Source organism: Protopterus annectens, chromosome 15.part0 (genome assembly GCF_019279795.1).
Source record: "Protopterus annectens isolate FY-2018-M chromosome 15.part0, PAN1.0, whole genome shotgun sequence".
Taxonomy (NCBI): Eukaryota; Metazoa; Chordata; order Ceratodontiformes; family Protopteridae; genus Protopterus; species Protopterus annectens.
In genome coordinates this window covers 117,415,782-117,432,015 of record NC_056749.1, presented here as the reverse complement: position 1 = coordinate 117,432,015, position 16,234 = coordinate 117,415,782, and the positions used below count along the sequence as shown (strand labels likewise).

Below are 16,234 nucleotides of genomic sequence, written 5' to 3'. Positions count from 1 at the left end.
AAGTAATACTTTTTTATTTATGTCTGAAAATTGTTCATTCGTAGCCTTACATTGTAGTGGTAGTTTTATGGCCTTTGTGTTCTGTGTATGAATAACCCAGAGACAGGCAAAACAAGGATATGTTGGGGTATTCACTTGTGGGCCCTACCTGTGACTGACATGGATACCAAACCAGGGGTCAATTTGTAGTTACCTATCCGTGCATCCAAATTACTTCTGAGTAGAGTACGGGAAGTAGTGTCATGTGACCCTTTGATGCACTTTTGTGGTTACCTGTTTATTTTGTCTGTATTTATTTTCCAGGGTAGAGCACTGATCTCCAGGGATCTTTTTCACACTCAGCTCTTGAGGGGTGTCTGGTTAAGTGAGTTGCTCGGAATCACACAGTTAGGCATTAGAGGCCGAGGGAATCAAACCTTGCACTGCTGAACCAAAGAAAATAGCTTATTAGCATCTTAATCCTCTAAGCCAGCTGCCAGAATATAGATATAGTCTGCAGTACTAATAGTAGGAAGAAAAAATATATATTTTATATTATCTTTTTTTTTTTTTTTTGGTATAGTGACACTGATACCGCAAGGTACTAACATAATCCGCTCAGTTTACAGGACAACACAAGGTATGAAAATGAGTGCACAAGGTATACTTAAATCAACTAAAGTAAATGCAAAAATTAAAAACATGTATTTCTGATTGGTGTGAACAGGTGTAGCCACTTTATGTTTGCTGACTAATTTATCTTTGCTTTTTTATGTGTTTTGGTGCATTTGTTAGGCATAATGTTAATAAGATTTACTAGGGGATTCGGAGCGAGCATACATCTCCCTCTCCATTTATTTATTTAGTTATTTATTTATTTTTGGGGGGGTAGGAGATAGGTTGTTTCTTTGTAAATATATATGTGAAAAAAGGGTTTTGTTTAATGGGTGATATGTGATGTGATATAACTGAACTACTGAGATGGGCATATACATGGCAGCAAAATCCATACAACCATGATCCTTGTCATTCTGGCTTATTCATACAAATCCACTGTATCATTTCAGATCCACGAGCCACTTATCCACGCATTAAGTGCTGCATTGTTCGTGCAGTAGGTTTCTGTGAGATGTACTTTTTGCTTGTTTTACGTGAATACAGTGGTGTTTGTGCTTGTTTTATACGAGTCAGTCTGTCATTAATATAGCGTTTGTCTCATCTGGTAATTACGTTCATAGGTTTCATATGTACTGACTAGAAAGAAAACCACCAATAAAGGATATAAAGAAAAACACAATATGTAATTCCGCATTAATGAAATGAGATGGTGGTTAAAGGCATGTAAAATGCCATATATAATAGCTTAAACTCTGTGTACTAAGCAAGCAATAATGCCCAGCAGTGTGTGTTTTACTGTGTAAATAATGCCCACTCAGGGGGTGTTATGAGGCCCAACACCGAAGTGTGTTGTTTACACAGTGACGCACACACCGTGGAGAGCATTATTGCATTTAGAGAATGGGCTCTAATTAAAATTGTTGTGTTTTACTTACTTGTTTATTTATTTTTTTTATTACTATATTATTTTTTTAATATATTTTGGATGTAAAATACTTCCTCCACCTAATGTTTCAAAACTGCTGTAATATGTGCAAGTGGTGTTGGAGGAAACATTTTACATCCAAAATAGAACATTTAAAAAAATATATATATCTAGATACGTAGTTTATTTTTTGGACCCTTACTCTTAAAATGTGTGGCTTGTTGCCAATCATTGGGGATTTAAGTCACTAAATAATGACATCTTCTTCTCTTTCGGCTGTTCCCATTAGGGGTTGCCACAGCGGATCATCTGTTTCCATTTCTTCCTGTCCTCTGCATATTGCTCTGTCACACCAACCACCTGCATGTCCTCTCTCACCACATCCATAAACCTTATCTTGGGCCTTCCTCTTTTCCTGTTACCTGGCAGCTCCATCCTTAACATCCTTTTCCTAATATACCCAGCATCCCTCCTCAGCACATGTCCAAACCAACGCAATCTCACCTCTCTGACTTTGTCTCCAAACCGTCCAACCTGAGCTGACCCTCTGATATACTGATTCCTAATCCTGTTCATCCTTGTCACACGCAGTGCAAATCTTAACATCTTTAACTCTGCCACTTCCAGCTCTGACTCCTGCCTTTTTGTCAAAGCCACCGTCTCCAACCCATACAATATAGCTGGTCTCACTACCCTTTTGTAGACCTTCACTTTCACTCTTACTGGTACCTATCTGTCACAAATCACTTCTGACAACTCTTCTCTACCCATTCCACCCTGCCTGTACACTCTTCTTCACCTCTCTTCCACACTCAACATTACTCTGAACTGTTGATCCCAAGTACTTAAACTCGTCCACCTTCACCAGCTGTACTCCTTGCATCCTCACCATTCCTCTATCCTCCCTCTCATTTACACACATATATTCTGTTTTAGCCCTGCTGACCTTCATTCTTTTCCTCTCTAGAGCATATCTCCACCTCTCCAGGGTCTCCTCTACCTGGTCCCTACTCTCACTGTGGATCACAGTGTCATCTGCAAACATCATAGTCCATGGGGCCTCCTATATTGATCTCATCTGTCAAACTGTCCATCACCATTGCAAATAAGAAAGGGCTCAGAGCTGATCCTTGATGTAATCCCACCTCCACCTTAACTGCATCTGTCACTCCTACTGCAGACTTCACCACTGTCAGACTACCCTCGTACATATCCTGTACCACTCTTACATACTTCTCTGTCACTCCTGCCTTCCTCATACAATACCACAACTCCTCTCTAGGCACCCTAACATATGCTTTCTCCAAGTCCACAAAGACACAGTGCAACTCCTTCTGACCTTCTCTATATTTCTCCATCAACACTCTCAGAGAAAACATTGCATCTGTAGTGCTCTTTCCCGGCATGAAATCATACTGCTGATCACTAATCATCACCTCCCTTCTTAACCTAGCTTCCACTACTCTTTCCCATAACTTCATGCTGTGACTGATCAGTTGTATCCCTCTGTAGTTACTACAGCTCTGCACATCAAAATAGGCACCAAAACACTTTTTCTCCACTCCTCAGGCATCCTTTGACTTTCCAAGATTTCATTAAACAATCTGGTTAAAATCTTCACTGTCATTTTCCTAAGCACCTCCATGCTTCCACTGGTATGTCATCTGGACAAACAGTCTTTCCATTCTTGATCCTCTTCATAGCTGTCCGTACTTCCTCCTTGCTAATCCATTGCACTTCCTGATTCACTATCACCACATCATCCAACCTTCTCTCTCTCATTCTCTTCATTCATCAGCCCCTCAAAGTACTCTTTCCATCTGCTCAACACACACTCCTCGCTTGTGAGTATGTTTCCCTCATTATCCTTTATCACCCTTACCTGCTGCACATCTTTCCCAGCTTGGTTCCTCTGCCTAGCCAATCGGTACAGGTCCTTTTCTCCCTCTTTAGTGTCCAGCCTTTCATACAACTCTCCATATGCCTTATCCGTAGCCTTCGCCACCTCTCTCTTTGCCATGCATCTCATCTCCTTATACTCCTGTCTACTTTCTTCATCTCTCTGACAATCCCACTTCTTCTTTGCCAGCCTCTTCCTCTTTATACTATCCTGTACTTCCTCATTCCATCACCAGGTCTCCTTGTCCTCCTTTCTCTGTCCAGATGTCACACCAAGCACCTTTCTAGCTGTCTCTCTTACCATCTCTGCTGTAGTTACCCAGCTATTTGGTAACTCTTCACTGCCCCCCAGTGCCTGTTTTAACTCTTCCCTGAACTCCACCTCACAATCACCCTTTTTCAACTTCCACCATTTGAACCTTGGCACTGCTCTCACACTTGTCCTCCTCTTCTTGATCACCAACGTCATCCTACAGACCACCATTCAATGCTGCCTAACTACACTTTCCCCTGTCACCACTTTACTGTCTCCAATCTCCTTCAGACTGGCCCTCCTGCATAGGATATAATCCACCTGTGTGCATCTTCCTCCACTGTTGTATGTCACGCTATGTTCCTCCCTCTTCTTGAAATACGTATTCAACACAGCCATGTCCATCCTTTACGCAAAATCCACTACCATCTGACCTTCTGCATTCCTCTCCTTAACACCATACCTCCCCATCACTTCCTCATCCCCTCTGTTCCCTTCTCCAACATGCCCATTGAACTCCGCTTTAATCACCAGTCTCTCACCCTTGGGTACACTCACCACCACTTCATCTAACTCACTCCAAAATTTTTCTTTCTCATCCATCACACACCCAGCTTGCAATAACAACATTCATCATTACACCATCAATTACCAGCTTCATAAACATCACTCTATCCGACACTCTTTTCACCTCCAAAACACTCTTGGCATACTGTTCCTTCAGGATAACCTCTACCCCATTTCTCCTCCCATTCACACCATGATAGAACAATTTTATCCTGCCTTCTATACACCTGGCCTTACTTCCCTTCCATCTGGTCTCTTGCACACACAGTATATCAACCTTCCTTCTCTCCATCATGTCAGCTAGCTCTCTCCCTATACCGGTCATACTGCCAACATTCAAAGTTCCTATCTTCACTACCACACTCCTGACCTTTCTCCTCACTTCCTGCCTTCGGGCATATCTTCCCCCTCTTCTTCTCCTTCTCCTTCGACCAACAGTAGCCCAATTTCCGTCAGCATACTACTGGCTAACAGTACTGGTGGCGGTCGTTGTTAACCTGGGCCTCGACCGATCAGATACCTTTCTTGATGTAACCCTCCCCATTTATCCGGGCTTGGGACTGGCATGAAGAAATGCACTGGCTTGTGCATCCCCAGTGGCCGGGTTACACACACTTTATTTCTTTCAGAAAATTCATGTTAACACGAATCCTGTTTTTTTAAGCTACTTTACAATTTTAAAATCTGTTCCTGTTTTTGAGCCTTTGTTCCCCCGTTATTTCAGGCTTTATCCATATTTCTTGAGCTAAGAGGTGGAGAGGTATCCGAACCTCTTTACTGCTGCTGCCGCTGGTTGATCGGTCTCACAGTCTCTCTCATACACACAAACACTTGCACTTCAAAAAATTCATGCTAACACAAATCCTATTATTGAAGCAACTTTGTGATTTTTATAACAGCAATATTTAAATTATATTCCTATTTTGAGCCTTTGTTGCCCCATTATTTTAGGCTTTATCCAGATATCTTGAGCTAAAAGGTCGAGAGATATGCAAGCGTCTTAACATCTGCTGCTGCCAGGACTTGGTCACTTTCACTCTTCACACTTTCTCCCTCTCACTCACACACACCTCGCTTTCATGTACGCAAGCGCGTTTACGCTCAAATACGGACAAAAACGTAAATACACAGAAACATAAAAACACACATATAGTAGTAGATTGAAATTTTTTTAATCTCCTAACAGCAAAATCGTGGTATTTTCTGTATGACCAAGAAGTATTTTGAAATGAACTTAATGATGCTTTACTTTGGTAAGGATTAATTTTTCATAGAAATAAATAGTGTCATAGGAATAAAGTAAGAAATAATGCTAATAGTTTTCTATGTACATCTTGACAGCTGAAGAAATACTGTAGTTCTTGAAGCTGTCAGCCAGATCTGAGTGTGGTGGGCAAACTGGAAGGAGTAGAGGTTTTCAGCAAAAAAAAAAAAAAAGTACTTTATCTAGAAATGTAGTTAGAAAAACAAAAACAAATTATTGTCAAATGCTAAAATATATCAACAGCATTTTCATGTGAAAACAAAAATAGGGTGGCATAAATGTGAAGATAGTAGCACAAATGCAATTACACAAAAAGATCTACAAACTGATTAAAAAAGGGTGAAAGTTACACAGTATTTATTGATGTTGCAAATGGCTTTTAATGTTATTTTCCAAAATGTTTACTCTCCTTTTTTGTTTGTTTGTTTTATAGATTAAAGGTGGTTGTTATTGCTTTTGACTGGTGTTCCAGAGTTATTTCATTCCAGCATATTTAGTGGCATCTTCATTGAAAAGCAATGAAAGTGCGATTCTTGTTTCATGGTTTATCCACTCATTTCTCTTGTATAATTGTGTAACATATCTTTTTTTGATTATTGTGTGGATAGATTTTCCATGTGTAAAATATGCATGTTGCAAGCATTAGTCAAACTACAGATGTGTGAAGTCTTGAGCTGAACAGCAGACAAGGATTCTTCTGTGATGATAGCTGTATTTTAATAGGAGTCAAGATTCTTGAGATATGTTGTGACATTTGGCATTTTCCAACAAACAAAATTAACTTTTTATAGATTTCCCAAGACAGCAGTCATGTATTAAGCTTAATATCTGATCGTATTCCTGTGTTGTGTCCTGATAGTATCAGAAGAAAAATATGGGATATTTTAAATGTTCCTGTGCAGTACTGCCGTTCTAGTTTATTACTACCCATATTTTATCACATATGGTATAAATTTAAATGCTACATCACTTAAACTTCCTTCACATAAATCTAGCTTTTACCTCCTCTGAGATTGAAGGCTATGTACATGATGTTTTAGGCTGCCTTTGATTTCATAACTAACCTTGACCCCATCCGGTAACCTCGTCTACATGTATCGTAGCAAGCATTCCGAAAGAACCACACAAAAGCTCCATGTGCATTACACTTCCAGATGTTTCGGGGAAGAAGAACTCCTCACAGCATGCACTGTTTGTTGTCTTTTAAACACAGCAGTGTTTGGGGAGTCGTAGCTAGTCTTGTGGGGAATTACTAAAATAGTGTGAGTCTCCCATTGTGAAGTATTAGATGCTTTTCTTCATATTGTTGGCTCTCAAGTGTACTCCACAAGTGGGGACCTTTGCTTTATCACACACTTTCCACATCACATATACTGCAGTAAACAGGACATGTCTCAACTCATGCAGCACTGCTTGAAGGAAGAATGAACCCTGTTCACCGTTTTTGTGTTTGCTGTTTGCATTCCGTTCCTGACTTTCAGTTTTCTGTCATAAAACGTATTCACTGGTGATTAATGTGAGTGTTGTTACATTACTTTCAGTTTTCTGTCATAAAACGTATTCACTGGTGGTTAATATGAGTGTTGTTACATTACTTTCTGTTTTCTGTCATAAAACGTATTCACTGGTGGTTAATATGAGTGTTGTTACATTACTTTCAGTTTTCTGTCATAAAACGTATTCACTGGTGATTAATATGAGTGTTGTTACATTACTTTCTGTTTTCTGTCATAAAACGTATTCACTGGTGGTTAATATGAGTGTTGTTACATTACTTTCAGTTTTCTGTCATAAAACGTATTCACTGGTGATTAATATGAGTGTTGTTACATTACTTTCTGTTTTCTGTCATAAAACGTATTCACTGGTGGTTAATATGAGTGTTGTTACATTACTTTCTGTTTTCTGTCATAAAACGTATTCACTGGTGGTTAATATGAGTGTTGTTACATTACTTTCAGTTTTCTGTCATAAAACATATTCACTGGTGATTAATGTGAGTGTTGTTACATTACTTTCAGTTTTCTGTCATAAAACGTATTCACTGGTGGTTAATATGAGTGTTGTTACATTACTTTCTGTTTTCTGTCATAAAACGTATTCACTGGTGGTTAATATGAGTGTTGTTACATTACTTTCAGTTTTCTGTCATAAAACGTATTCACTGGTGATTAATATGAGTGTTGTTACATTACTTTCTGTTTTCTGTCATAAACGTATTCACTGGTGGTTAATATGAGTGTTGTTACATTACTTTCAGTTTTCTGTCATAAAAGCGTATTCACTGGTGATTAATATGAGTGTTGTTACATTACTTTCAGTTTTCTGTCATAAAACGTATTCACTGGTGGTTAATATGAGTGTTGTTACATTACTTTCAGTTTTCTGTCATAAAACGTATTCACTGGTGGTTAATATGAGTGTTGTTACATTACTTTCAGTTTTCTGTCATAAAACGTATTCACTGGTGATTAATATGAGTGTTGTTACATTACTTTCTGTTTTCTGTCATAAAACATATTCACTGGTGGTTAATATGAGTGTTATTACATTACTTTCTGTTTTCTGTCATAAAACGTATTCACTGGTGGTTAATATGAGTGTTGTTACATTACTTTCTGTTTTCTGTCATAAAACGTATTCACTGGTGGTTAATATGAGTGTTGTTACATTACTTTCTGTTTTCTGTCATAAAACATATTCACTGGTGATTAATGTGAGTGTTGTTACATTACTTTCTGTTTTCTGTCATAAAACGTATTCACTGGTGGTTAATATGAGTGTTGTTACATTACTTTCTGTTTTCTGTCATAAAACGTATTCACTGGTGGTTAATATGAGTGTTGTTACATTACTTTCTGTTTTCTGTCATAAAACGTATTCACTGGTGATTAATGTGAGTGTTGTTACATTACTTTCAGTTTTCTGTCATAAAACGTATTCACTGGTGATTAATGTAAGTGTTGTTACATTACTTTCAGTTTTCTGTCATAAAACGTATTCACTGGTGATTAATGTGAGTGTTGTTACATTACTTTCAGTTTTCTGTCATAAAACGTATTCACTGGTGGTTAATATGAGTGTTGTTACATTACTTTCAGTTTTCTGTCATAAAACGTATTCACTGGTGATTAATGTGAGTGTTGTTACATTACTTTTTGTTTTCTGTCATAAAACGTATTCACTGGTGGTTAATGTGAGTGTTGTTACATTACTTTCAGTTTTCTGTCATAAAACGTATTCACTGGTGATTAATGTGAGTGTTGTTACATTACTTTCAGTTTTCTGTCATAAAACGTATTCACTGGTGATTAATATGAGTGTTGTTACATTGCTTTCAGTTTTCTGTCATAAAACGTATTCACTGGTGATTAATGTGAGTGTTGTTACATTACTTTCAGTTTTCTGTCATAAAACGTATTCACTGGTGGTTAATATGAGTGTTGTTACATTACTTTCAGTTTTCTGTCATAAAACGTATTCACTGGTGATTAATGTGAGTGTTGTTACATTACTTTCTGTTTTCTGTCATAAAACGTATTCACTGGTGGGTAATATGAGTGTTGTTACATTACTTTCAGTTTTCTGTCATAAAACGTATTCACTGGTGATTAATATGAGTGTTGTTACATTACTTTCAGTTTTCTGTCATAAAACGTATTCACTGGTGATTAATATGAGTGTTGTTACATTACTTTCTGTTTTCTGTCATAAAACGTATTCACTGGTGGTTAATATGAGTGTTGTTACATTACTTTCAGTTTTCTGTCATAAAACGTATTCACTGGTGATTAATGTGAGTGTTGTTACATTACTTTCTGTTTTCTGTCATAAAACGTATTCACTGGTGGTTAATATGAGTGTTGTTACATTACTTTCAGTTTTCTGTCATAAAACGTATTCACTGGTGATTAATGTGAGTGTTGTTACATTACTTTCTGTTTTCTGTCATAAAACGTATTCACTGGTGATTAATATGAGTGTTGTTACATTACTTTCAGTTTTCTGTCATAAAACGTATTCACTGGTGATTAATATGAGTGTTGTTACATTACTTTCAGTTTTCTGTTATAAAACGTATTCACTGGTGATTAATATGAGTGTTGTTACATTACTTTCTGTTTTCTGTCATAAAACGTATTCACTGGTGATTAATATGAGTGTTGTTACATTACTTTCAGTTTTCTGTCATAAAACGTATTCACTGGTGATTAATGTGAGTGTTGTTACATTTCTTTCCTTCTTGCTTTCATAAATGTGTGAACCACATTACTTCAAGCTATTGCGATACTTGTTTTAACGAAAGACACTTGGTGTATAACGCAGCACAGAATAAAAGTGACATGACACTGTAACAGTACAGCAAACTCTTTGCTGTGCGTAACACCTTTCAGCAGCGCACACTGCTTGTAGTATCGGAAAGATAACATCAGTAAAAAACAAAGATTTCAGAAGCTAACATTTTGATGGCAAGTAAGGATGCATGGCCCATGTCCCTACTTAATGCTACTTACTGGATAAGGGGGTGATTTTTTTTTTACCCCATCATTCTTAATAATTTTTGCACTTTTGCACTGTTTCTTGATGGGAATAGTGCCTTTTTATGAACAACCCCATTATTTTAAATGCTAGACGAGGCCTTACATTCACTATTGCATGTGCCACTGAATCAAAACAGGAACTTTCATGTCATAAACATGAAAAATATATCCATAACAAGATGTGCACAACAAATACTGCACTACATCTCTTTCCTTGTGTTATCATTACATATATCATCATCTTCTTTCGGCTGTTCCCATTAGGGGTCGCCACAGCGGATCATCTGTTTCCATTTCTTCCTGTCCTCTGCATCATGCTCTTTCACACCAACCACCTGCATGTCCTCTCTCACCACATCCATAAACCTTATCTTAGGCCTTCCTCTTTTCCTCTTACCTGGCAGCTCCATCCTTAGCATCCTTTTCCCAATATACCCAGCATCCCCCCTCAGCACATGTCCAAACCAATGCAATCTCACCTTACTTGCTTTGTCTCCAAACTGTCCAACCTGAGCTGACCCTCTAATATACTGATTCCTAATCCTGTCCATCCTAGTCACACCCAGTGCAAATCTTAACATCTTTAACTCTGTCACATTCAGCTCTGACTCCTGCCTTTTCATCAATGCTAACGTCTCCAACCCATATAACATAGCTGGTCTCACTACCCTCTTGTAGACCTTCCCTTTCACTCTTATTGGTACCCGTCTATCACAAATCACTCCTGACACTCTTCTCCACCCATTCCATGTATCTGTCACTCCCACCGCAGTCCTCACCAATGTCACACTACCCTTGTACATATCCTGTACCACTCTTACATACTTCTCTGCCACTCCCGACTTCCTCATACAATACCACAACTCCTCTCTAGGCACCCTGTCATATGCTTTCTCTAAGTCCACAAAGACACAATGCAACTCCTTCTGACCTTCTCTGTATTTTTCCAACACCACTCTCAGAGCAAATATTGCATCTGTGGTGCTCTTTCCTGGCATGAAACCATACTGCTGATCACTAATCATCACCTCCCTTCTTAACCTAGCTTCCACTACTCTTTCCCATAACTTCAAGCTGTGACTTATTCATTTTATCCCTCTGTAGCTACTGCATCTCTGCACATCACCCTTATTCTTAAAGATAGGTACCAAAACACTTTTTCTCCACTCCTCAGGCATCCTCTGACTTTCCAAAATTTCATTAAACAATCTGGTTAAAAATTCCACTGCCATTTCTCCTAAGCACCTCCATGCTTTCACTGGTATGTCATCTGGGTCAACAGCCTTTCCATTCTTCATCCTCTTCATAGCTGTCCTTACTTCCTCCTTGCTAATCTGCTTCACTTCCTGATTCACTATCCCCACATCATTCAACCTTCTCTCTCTCTCATTCTCTTCATTCATCAGCCCTTCAAAGTACTCTTTCCATCTACTCAACACACTTTCCTCACTTGTGAGTATGTTTCCCTCACTGTCCTTTATCACCCTTACCTGCTGCACATCTTTCCCAGCTCTGTCCCTCTGTCTAGCCAATCGGTACAGGTCCTTTTCTCCCTCTTTAGTGTCCAATCTCTCATACAACTCTCTATATGCCTTATCCTTAGCCTTCGCCACCTCTCTCTTTGCCATGCGCCTCATCTCCTTATACTCATGTCTACTTTCTTCATCTCTTTGACAATCCCACTTCTTCTTCGCCAGCCTCTTCCTCTGTATACTCTCCTGTAATTCCTCATTCCACCACCATGTCTCCTTGTCCTCCTTCCTCTGTCCAGATGTCACACCAAGCACCTTCCTAGCAGTCTCCCATACTAGCTCTGCTGTAGTTACCCAGCTATTCGGTAACTCTTCATTGCCTCCCAGTGCCTGTCTTAACTCTTCCCTGAACTACACCTCACAGTCACCCTTTTTTAACTTCCACCATTTAATCCTTGGCACTACTTTCACACTGCTCCTCCGCTTCTTGATCACCAACATCATCCTGCAGACCACCATTCTATGCTGCTTAACTACACTTTCTCCAGTCACTACTTTACAGTCTCCAATCTCCTTCAGACTGGCCCTCCTACATAGGATATAATCCACCTTTGTGCATCTTCCTCCACTCTTGTACATCACCCTATGCTCCTCCCTCTTCTTAAAATATGTATTCACCACAGCCATGTCCATCCTTTTCGCAAAATCCACAATCATCTGACCTTCTGCATTCCTCTCCTTAACACCATACCTACCCATCACTTCCTCATCCCCTCTGTTCACTTCACCAACATGCCCATTGAAGTCCGCTCCAATCACTAGTCTCTCACCCTTGGGTACACTCACCACCACTTCATCTAACTCACTCCAAAATTTTTCTTTTTCATCCATCGCACACCCAACTTGTGGATCATATGCACTAACAACATTCATCATTACACCACCAATTTCAAGCTTCATAAACATCACTCTATCAGACACCCCAAAAAATCTCTTGGCATACTGTTCCATTAGGATAACCCCTACCCCATTTCTTCTGCCATCCACACCATGATAGAACAATTTGAACCCGCCTCCTATACACCTGGCCTTACTTCCCTTCCATCTGGTCTCTTGCACGCACAATATATCAACCTTCCTTCTCTCCATCATATCAGCTAGCTCTCTCCCTATACCAGTCATACTGCCAACATTCAAAGTTCCTACCCTCAGTACTACACTCCTAACCTTCCTCCTCTCTTCCTGCCTTCAGGCATGCCTTCCCCCCCTCTTCTTCTTCGGCCAACAGTAGCCCAATTTTCGCCAGCATCCTGTTGGCTAACAGTACTGGTGGCGGTCGTTGTTAACCCGGGCCTCGACCAATCCGGTATGTAATTATGAAATGTTCTCCACATCAGTAATTTGGCAGAGGTTTTACGCCGGATGCCCTTCCTGACGCAACCCTCCCCATTTATCCGGGCTTGGGACCGGCACAAAGAAATGCACTGGCTTTTGCATCCCCAGTGGCTGGGTTATCATTACATATATGTAAGGTATAATTACAATAGCTTATATTTTCTGATAAACACTTCCAAAACAGGGCTATTTATAAAGCGTTAAGTTTCTGTTAATGAACTTCACTTTTACTTCCTGAAGCAAGGAATACTGGAACTCTGTTCGCACAAGAAGGTAGAGGGACTTGGCACTTTATCCAGTGTTTTCCTGGATTGCTCTATAACATACTTTTAACTTTGCAAGAAGGCAGAAGTCTTCAGCTAAACCTCAAGTCTCTAAGCCTTAAACTGAGATTGTGTTGTTATGGTTTATTTTCATTTATATAAATGTAAGATTGCCTGTATCATACATGATAATTTAATAAAGATGTTTCTTGTTTAAAAAAAAATAAATCTCTAAGCCTTACAGCATGAGAGAACTCAGTCCCATGCTTTAAACAGACACTTTTCTCCCTTCAGAGATTCTGAATGCTCTCTAGGAAACTAAAAGGCCCGACATCTTATAGTTTTATACCTTTTTAAATGAACTATATTTTATTTGCAGTGTAACAGTGTCATGGCCTGTTTCTGTTAAAACTTAAATTGTCTGAGGTGGGTTTGTCACAATGGTTAAAAGTTTTTGCCTCATAGACAAAGGTACAGGGCTTAATTCTGACCTGAGATTATTGATTGCTTTAAAATAGCCCTTCATGACATTTAGCCTAGTATTCACCTGTGAACCTCTGAATCGATATTGGCTGTAGCTAATAGCAATAATTATTTTCTGTAACTGTAAAATCTAGCCTAATAACATTTAGTTCAAATAAAATGTAGGCGTTTAATGTTTCATTGTATTTGATCATTTTCGGTAAAGTCTGAATTTCTCCTGTACTGTAAATTGTATATGTTAGGCCAATGTTGTGCTTTAACCTCCAAGCATCAAATTGCCTGTTCTTTAAATTGTGACCACCAGGATGGCACGTAAAAAGGTCCAATTGGACCAGTAAACTATTCTAGAAATACATATAAATAAATAAATACTTGTTTATCTTGGTGTGTGTCTTAAGATACCTCCTCAAAGTCAGTTTGCTGAGTAGCCAAATACTGAAAATTCCTGAATAACTACGAGTTCAAGAGTAAATCACATTGAATCCCAGATAACCAAAACCACAAGCAGTTATTAATCAAATGTAGAATATAACCTTTAATGACCACTGTGTTCTGTTAAACCAGTTTCAGTTACATAATGACCAATACTTAAGTCTGAAGTATTACTTTCAAACTATTTAAGGAGACTTGTATTCAGAAACAGTTAATAGCAATGTATGATTAACAATGTTGTTATACTTACTTACATCATGCCAGATTAAACATTATGTAATAATATGTCTCTTAAAAACATCTGCTTAAAGAAACTTGGGATGGCTACTCCTTACACCCAGTTTTTAATTATTTTGACTCAGTGGTCACAGGGTCTTGGGATAAGTGCAGTATTTTTATGTGGCCATGAACAGTCATATTTGCTTTGACGCTATGCATCTTTGGAGCTGGAATAGTTCATGGGGGGTTGAAGTTAAAGCCCCCATTTCATAGGCACAAATTGGCTTCCTTATACATACATAGAAATCTTATATTTTATTTGTGTAATGCATATTCAAAACCATTGTGGTCGGCATCCCTCTTTTGCTTCACCAACATGTTTGGCCTTTGGTGAGTCAAATGAACAGTTTTTGGGCTTTGTTTGATTTAGTAAAGTACTACTTGGCTACTGAATATTTGCTGAACTGTCATGTTGCCCTTCCTGTGGTTTTCCATGCCACTATAAAACTATTCTTGAACCGAATTGTTCACTGTAAGCCTTTAGATGGTGTCCACAATCTCCTCCCTAACACCTGAAGTTGTGAATGAAAATCTTACTCTTTCTCCTTCCAACCTTTTATTTTCACAAGAAGTGTCTTTATTAACATTTTTCTTAGTAGCACTTACCTAAGCCAGAATGATTTCTAAACTGATGGTCTTTTCTCCACAGGGCTCCACTGTAAATTTGATGGTCTTGATGAGTTTTACAAATGTACAGGGTGTCTGAGAACAAATCCTTCATTTTTATGCATATGTTGGTCTTGGAAATTGCTCTCAACTAATTTTCTTCTACATATTAGATGAAAGAACAAATACATATACAATTCTTTTGTCACTGTTAAGATGTCTTATAAATGCAGTTCCACCGAGCAGTTTTCTGTCACATAACCTACTTCCACAATGAATTTTTGTTTGTAGTCATGTCTGGACAGTACTTGGGGTCTAATCAAAGCCTCTTTGTTTATATGGAATGTCTATTCACAGGCCGGAGTCCTGGCAACCTTATCTGGTATATTTTTCCTGTTAAAATATGTAAGAAGAGTGGCTGTCATACTAGAGTGGAGAACAAACTTCCGTCAGTCACCTGCTGTCCCTAAGAATACTCTCACTTGCTTCTTGGTAGTAGGTTTGAGCCATGCCTGAATAGTTTCATCCTTGGTTGATTCTGACCTAATTTTTCCCACAGTCATTCTCTGACCCAGATAAGGTACCACTACCATAGCCACTACCACTGTGATATCCATTACCTTTGCCATACCCACTTCCAGTGCCATATCCACTAGTTCTGCCATACCCACTACCACTGCCATACCCACTACCACTGCCATACCCGCTACTACTGCCATGCCCACTACCACTGTCATACCCACTACCACTGCCATGCCCAATACCACTGTCATACCCACTATAACTGCCATACCCACTACCACTGCCATGCCCACTACCACTGTCATACCCACTATCACTGTCATACCCACTACCACTGTCATGCCACTACCTCTGTCATACCCACTACCGCTGCTATACCTACTACCACTGTCATGCCCACTACTGCTGCCATATCCACTACCACTGCCATATCCACTTACACTACCATACCCACTAACACTGCTATACCCACTTCCACTGCCATACCCACTTCCATATCCACTACTGCTGTCATATCCCTTACCACTGTCATACTCAGTACCACTGTCATGCCCACTACCACTATCATACCCACTACTGCTGCTATTCCCACTACTGCTGTCATGCCCACTACCACTGCCATATCCACTACCACTGTCATACCCACTACCACTGTCATGCCGCTACCTCTGTCATACCTACTACCACTGCTATACCCACTAGCTCTGTCATGCCCACTACCACTGTCATACTCACT

At 39.2% G+C, this 16,234-nt stretch overlaps 1 protein-coding gene across 1 annotated transcript in view; it reads left to right on the top strand.

Annotated features, from left to right (window-relative positions):
* Positions 1 to 16,234, top strand: part of SHROOM4 (shroom family member 4) — a 1,399,869-nt gene that overhangs the window by 382,147 nt on the left and 1,001,488 nt on the right. The gene's annotated exons all lie outside the window — the stretch shown is intronic.